Here is an 8,201-nt window from a genome sequence, read left to right as displayed (position 1 = left end):
ATTTAGACGTTCTATATTCACTCTTCAAAATTTAAGAGTACGTTAGTTACCGCTTCCAGTGCATGTAAAGTTTGAAGTTGCCAGTGTAGTGTAAGTCTGTATTGACAGTTAATTGATTTACACATGAATATATGTAAAAAAAAATTACTATATCTGCTAGGTATGTAATTCAAGTAAATATATTATAAGCACTGAATATACATTTATAGTGATGGACAGGCATGCAATTTATCTATCTCGTATAGTAAGTTCGGAATAAGATAGTTACTAAGCCTTCTATAATGCAGACGATTTATTATTCTCTATGATTTGAATGCGAAATTATCCCGATTTCCGAGTTTTATTTTCGATATTAAAAAATATTAAGTACACTTAAAAAGGAACTGAGCGATAGAAATTTGTAATACAGACTGTATTAAAGCCTTTGGAAATAAATTGATATTTGTCACTTAAAAGAAAGAAAATCAGTATATACATGTAGATTAGATTTGGTTATTACATGTATTTTTGATAAAAAGTTAAATTATTTATGTCACATGATCTATATTCTATATACCCAAGGAGTTATAAAAGATGTGAAAAGGCGATTCTTGGATTCTTGTCAAATACTCCAGAGTTAAAAAAAAAAATATGTGAAAATGCGATTCTGTGTGAAATAATGCTACTCTGTATGTTTCTTTTGAGAAAAAAAACATGATAAAAAAAATTGCACAGGTCCTGTTGATATGTGGGATAAGTATATACATGTACCTGAATGAACACAATTTTATGTAATGATATATAATTATGTACATGCAACTGACGTCCGTACTTTTCCTTATAATTCATAAATTTATAATGCAACTATCTAATTCCTTTGAAGCTCCCCCCCCCCCCCCCCCGTCTTGATTAATATTTGGAGACGTTCGTGCAGCTAGGCATTTGAATTATATATTCGTTTTAGATTTAAATCTGGAACATGTGAATATAATTACCATTTACATGTATACAGAATTTCATATTCTATAATGGTAGATTTGTCCACAGGCACTTGGGGTATGGACCCCCCCCCCCTTTTCCATTTTTTTTTCTTTTTAAATCTGGGGTCGAGTCACCTTTTTCCTATTTTTGTATTCTAATATTCACTGTATGTTATCAATAATGTAACTCTTTTGTCTCTATAAACTGTTTTTAAATATATCATTTTCGACTGATACATAAAAAGAGAGCACTTGGGGTATGGACCCCCCCCTTTTCCATTTTTTTTCTTTTTAAATCTGGGGTCGAGTCACCTTTTTCCTATTTTTGTATTCTAATATTCACTGTATGTTATCAATAATGTAACTCTTTTGTCTCTATAAGCTGTTTTTGAATATATCGTTTTCGACTGATACATAACTCTCTTTTTATGTATCAGTCGAAAATGATATATTTAAAAACAGCTTATAGAGACAAAAGAGTTACATTATTGATAATATATAGTGAATATTAGAATACAAAAATTGGAAAAAGGTGACTCAATCCCAGATTTAAAAGGAAAAAAAATGGAAAAGGGGGGGGGGATCCATACCCCAAGTGCCTGTGGATTTGTCATGAAATGTTCAATTTACGTCTGAGAGAGAGAGAGGGGGAGAGAGATTCCCTCTTAATCCCGATCCTCCTATCTATTTACATAGACCAAAAATTAGTTCTATATCAGTCACACCCATTCTTTATTAAATGTTTTCTGATTTCATAGTCAGTCATGGTCACATTCTGTATATTTTTCTGCTTAAAAAGTATCACACGAAGTGCACGTGTGTTGACATGTCAATCAAGATCACCCGCGCTGTCTGCACTGCAATAAAATAGCCTGAGTTCGAAATGATCTTGAAGTATGATCTTTAAGTAAATCCAATGCAACAAACTTGTGAAAAAATAAAATAAAATAAAAAAAATAAAATATCTCGGTATTATAAACTTCGATTGTGGGACGTGGAGACCGGTCCTTTGGATCCTTTAAATCGAGGTCCCGTGTCGCAGAAGGTGCTGGCACAAAAAAGATTCCTCACTGATCAATGGTGATAAGTGCCAAAGTATAGGACAAAAATTTGCAGTCTCCACCGGCGAGTGCTGGCGTCTCCATGTGAGTGATAAATTCTCGAGAGGGACGTTAAAGAACAAACAAACAAACAAAAAAATCAAATTTGAGAATTTATCATATATACACCCGTAGTTGGTGCATCACTTTTATTTAAACTTTGGAAGGATGACCAAGAAAAATTTAATTAGAAATTTTAATGAACTAAGCAAACAACCTACTCATTGTTAACACTTTGACCTGTTTCAAAGAAAGTGGGTCCCAACAGTAACGCACTAAAATCACTTGACTCTGACACAGATTTAGTGTTTCGGTGGTGCAATACGAGGCTTATATTAGAATTTTAAATAGGTAATTAATTAGCTGTGAATTTGCCATCATCGGAAAGACGTGTTACTGACTAAACATTTAATACAATTATGAAAACGGGCATCTCCAGCATACGTTTGAATTCTACATATCATTCACATGAATAGAATGGATTGATCATAACACGAGAGCGTTTGATTATCTAATACGCTAAATGTTTTTCTTGTCATATAATGTGAGGATTTGACCAGTGTGATAAATGGGCCAAATGATTCTAAGAGAAGAAGATGAATAGTCAATCAATCAATCAATCAATCAATCGATTGCTGAATAATTACTGTAATTGAATAATCTTTCTTATAGGTATGCTGTCAAATCTTAATATTATATTATATTCAAAACTCAGTGACTTTACGTTTAATTTGATACTAACTTAACAGGGTTCGACACTAACGTTAGTCCGTTAGTCTCAGACTAATACATTTTCATTCGGACTAATAAAATATGTGGCTAATTAGTCCGAACGGACCAATAAAAATTTCTGAAAAACATTATGAATAAATTACCGATGTCCGATTCTCGACAACTTTTACTGGAAAACCCCGCGTGTATTTTTAGATTTCTAGCTTTTGGCTGGTAGTTACGCAAAACCAGGCCAATTCAGCGCTTAATTTTTCCGACTGATCGATATGAAGTATAAAGTTTTAGCGATCATGATTTAGTATGATTTAGTATCTTTTAAGAAAGATGTTGGACGTTTTGGATGTAATGTAAAGACAAAAAAACTTTCGTATTTGCTGATTGCGAGATTTCAATGAATCTGTGGAATAATATATTTCACGTAAATACTTTGTTTATTTCAAAAAATAATACGTATATTAATTGTCACGTTAAATTAATGTTAAAAACATTGATGTTTCTTTTTTTTTGACGGACTAATAAAATCGCGTGCGGACTAGTAAAAGTAATGAAACACTAGTCCGGCTGGACTAAAGCCTCAAAAAGTTAGTGTCGAACCCTGCTTAATACATTATAATTTTTTTTATAACACCATCACAACTATGCCAGAACATATACACAGTAAAGTTTATGATAGTACGGTGTTCGTTCGTCTGTTTGTTTGTCTTAGAATTGATTTCAAACATTTTTTTTTAAAATGCTAATTATCCTTGCTCTATGATATACGTAAATATCTCATAGGTGCCAAATGCATTATACAAGATTGATCATGAAAATCAAAGTACCTTAAGTACTGAAAGGACTTTCCTCCAGTTATTTATTTCTTTCACAGTAAATATGATATGTATGTTTTTTACACAGAAAAAAGCAAATTCTTACAGATTTAGTAGAACGGAAGACTTTTTTGTTGCCATGGCAACAAGAGTCTAGTTATTATTATTATTTTTCATTTTTATTTTTTTGACCTTTTCAAATCGCGATATCTCAAAAACTCCTCATTCATTTTCAGCCAAATTTTCAGGAATGATTTGTTATCTCATGCCATTTTGAAATATTGAAAAAGTTCGGAAAAAGTTACTTCCGATCGGGAATTATTACGATTTTTCACTTTTTCCACTAAAAATCTAGTCCATGAATGTTCTCAGAAACTGTTTAAGGTAGGAGTCTGAAACTTTCAGGTATGATAGAATTTGGTTTGTAGATGTGTGATGGAAACATTTCGTGTGTCGTCGTCACTTCCGGTCGTCACAGGAAGTGATTTAAAAAGGGTAATTTTTTGAACTTTTTTGTTTTTCATTATTTTTTTATGATGTTGATAGGCTTAATAAAGAGTCTTACAAGAATGCTAAATATGTAGTTTGTTTAAAAATTGATTAACCCATACTCTGAATATTTATCATTTTTCAATTTTAAGCGATGATGTTTGATAGCGTAATGGTTAGCATGTTGAATTTTCACGTGGGCAATCTGAATTCAATCCAAAGAATTTCCGAATTTTTTCTCACTTTTTGGGGCTCAAATATAAGATTTTATCTTTAAGGGGGGGGGGGGCTATGTCTTTAGACGTCAGAGAAGCGGTGTTTGACGGCACAATATCAGCGTGTCTTTTTACTCCCTCATAGAGAGTTTGCAATTGAATTTTGCACTAATTAATGAGCATAGATGCAATTGTGATATGACAAAATGAGGAAAACATGTTGGTGCAAATGTATATGTAGCTAGATACCTATGCAATTGTATCATAAATTGGAGAGTTGCCGAATTGTATTTTGAAAGTAGAATTTGTTACTTTCTCATGTTGATTGAATAACATATAGCAATTTCAAATGAGAGAAAAATAAACTTCAATGATATTTTTCTTTGATTTTAGTAGGGCAATATTCCTTTATAGATGCAAGTTACTGAATATAATAGGTATCAGATTCCTTGAGCGTCATATGGCGAGACATTCCAGTCTTTTCATTAATGTGTTACTAATTGGAATAATCCACTTTGGGGGTAAAGAGGAATATAAAATGTGTAAGAAAACTTAGCGCTGCCTTTATGTTACTTGCCCGTATACGATATGTAATATGTACAGTGTGATAAATATACATTCTTAGGCTCGAAAATCAGGCTTTAGCAACATATTTTTAAAAATTTCATTGAAGCTATCACATACACTTATTCGATTGAAGACACATTCCAAAGAAAAGGCGCGAAGATTTACTCGTGACGTTTGGCGCGAAATAATGTCTGAATTTGGAATTGCATAGAATAGAAAGTTGAATGCATAAAAAATAAAGGAAGTAAACACAATAGTTTTTTTTTTTTTAGTTTTTATCAGTAACAGATTATTTTCTCTGCTATCAGTTATTGTTAAAACTCAAGTAACAAATCCGATGTAAATCTACTAGTACTTGCACAAAATTTAGCTGGCTAGTTTTCATCCTATAATTCCACACTATAAGAAACAAAGATTAACCTGCCTGACACTCGTTACTTCAGGGAATGAGTGCAAGAAAAACATCGGTGATGGCTGGTACATTGCGCTAGTGTAGTGGTATCAATATTAAAGAACAAGGTCCACTTAGGGCCTTTTTTGGCCCTGTGAATTTCAGAAAAACTGAAACTGCTTGGTTTTAGTTGACAATGCATTAAATATCATTTAGACCTTTGATGACTGCATATCTATCAAAAATGACGTAATTTTCTGGCTAGCCAATGCATTATGACGTCATGAAATGCGACATTTTCCTCATATCGTGAAAAAGTCTACAAAACAGCCAATTTTTAAAGCTATTTTTCGATATTTAATATAGAGCGTAACCTCTGATCTTAAATATGCAACTATAAAATGATAGAACTATTTCTGAGGATTACAAAACCTGTTTTATTTTTTAGATCAGAGGATGCAATCATATTATTTCTCTTCTTTCTTTTTTAAGCTAAAACTTGCATCACTTTATTGCATCTCTTTCGCTGTTTTGAAGTATGTTAGATTCCATCGGAAATAAAACGACAACTCCCGGTCTATTGCTCGGCAACAGTAAACGACTGAAGTCTGAAACTTTCAGGACTGATAGTCAGTGATCAGTTTATTTGAATCGGGACAAAATCTTATATCGCCGTTACTTCCGGTCGTGACAGGAAGTAATGCAAATAAGGGAATGGTTAATGGTAAGCACGTTGGATTTTCAGGCTGACGACCAGGGTTAAATCTCCAGAGTGTCTGAATTTCTTCACTTTTTCAGTTTGAGTTTTCTTTTTTTCAGAATCGGACGGAAGACCTCTCATTGCTCGCAATGAGTTTCTAGTTATTCTTATAATTGTGTTTCATAAACTTTTATTCTGTATCTCTTCTACAAATCGGTCATCCCCCTTAAGCTTTAAACTCGATCCTTTCTTTGATAAAAACGGGGAAAAAAATTACCATTAATTACAAAAAACTAAAAAATAATTCAATTATAGTTTTGCTTTTATTTCCTTTAATAAGCTTTTGCTGATTTCATTTTTTTTATAATGCTGACCATACAACTATGGTCTGAAATTTTTTGTGTGTTTGGCTACAAAGGTTAATGTAAAATGGGAGGGGGGGGGGGGAGTGGTTATTGGTATAAGATGCATTATGAGTACTAAAATTTATAGGAACTATGAAATAAAAAAAAATTGAAATAATGGCAGTTTATAAGAATACGTGTATGCTAGTATAATCAAAAAGTACTAGACACAGCAAAAGGTGCCAGTTAGTTTTACAATGTAGAGTGCATATTTATTCAATAACCAAAATATCTATAACTCTGTCTGAGCAGAAGGATTAGTTTATAGCACAGGTATCAATTCTAGTTAAATCATTCTAGGTCTTTTACAGCTTTCATGCTAATAAGCATAAAAACCGCTATCATTATTTAATTTTACAATATAACAACATTACAACGCTTGGAACATTGACAAATGAATGCACAACAGTCTCAGATGTTTTTAAACCAAAAAAATATCTATGTACACGATCTATGAAATACTCTGCATGTCCTTGTAATACTTGTACAAAATACATGTGCCGCATTGTCCGCTGTATATTTTGAAGCAATGTGAACCAAATATTTTTAGGGGGGGGGGGTAAAGAGAAAGGTGAATATAAACAGTGATCAATCTCACAAATCCTATGAAGAAACAAAAGTCTCTGATGAGACTGTTTTGTACTGAAACAATAATAAACAGTAATAAACAGATTAATGATCCTTAGCTTAGAGTCTTTGTGTGAAAAGTTTTATTGCAAACGGACTGGAACTGTAAGGGGAGTAAACTTTTGAATAAATTTCACAGACATTTCTATTTACATGGTTACATGTCAACATGATATGATTACCATTGCAACACCATTTTATCAAAATCAAAAAGATCAATGAACAGGATTATGCATTTAAGTGTAGTCTACTTGAGTGAAAAGTTTATTGAAATCATATGAAAACTGTAGAAAGAATAGCGTTTTGAGTGAGTTTTACAGAAATTTCTATTTAAGAAACCATTGCAAAACCGCTTGTTGAAATGAAAAGCTGATACACAGAGATATATTCTTAGTGAAGTCTACTTGTGTAGCAATTTTTATTGAAATTGTACAAAAACTATAGAAGTAGCAGCATTAAAAATTGTTTACATACAAATAGACAACTATAGAGGTGATCAAACAGACAGACAGACACTTTACTATGGCATATGCTCTTATGGTCTCTGGTCAGCGTGCCAATAAAAATCATGAACATCTGATAAGAGTTTCATGAAAATGACAACTTTTTATTTCATCTCAGCGCTAAAAATATGCAGGAATTCAAAAAGAGTCTTTCAATAGATTGACATAATATTTTAATCTTTAGAATAAAAAAAACGTATAAAATCATTTTTAACCGAAGGCAATACAGGGGTTAGCGTCTTGTGTATGATTAAAAAAATTACATTTGTTAGGAAAGCTTAAACAAGAGGATAGTTTGATTAAACCTTCTTTTTTAGTTGTCAGCCTGATATGTTTGCAATTGGCCTGATCACATTCAAAAGTACAAAGAAAATTGATACGATTAATTAGTAAAATATGAACGCATCAATTTATGAAATCATAAATTGCAATAAAATCAAAAAAAAATCCTATCAGCTAGAATCTCTTTCAAACGAACATGAAATATAAAGATACAAAAAGTTATCATGCTCAAAAGTTCAAATACTGTATGTGTACTTAAAAAAGCGGGCTTCATATTTTAGCGGCTTTGGCGCGGACAAGAATGCGCAAATTCATGAATACCGTTAACAAATCATAAATAAATGCAATACATGGCGCAGACATGTGTAACGCTAAATCATGATTTCGCCAACTACTCAATACACATTGATTGCGCTAAATTTT

This window comes from Saccostrea echinata, unplaced genomic scaffold (assembly GCF_033153115.1).
Source record: "Saccostrea echinata isolate AGI-Se365-2 ecotype Australia unplaced genomic scaffold, CSIRO_AGI_Sech_v1 ptg000043l, whole genome shotgun sequence".
NCBI lineage: Eukaryota > Metazoa > Mollusca > Bivalvia > Ostreida > Ostreidae > Saccostrea > Saccostrea echinata.
The sequence above is the reverse complement of the archived record's forward strand: the minus strand, read 5'-3'. Positions refer to the sequence as shown.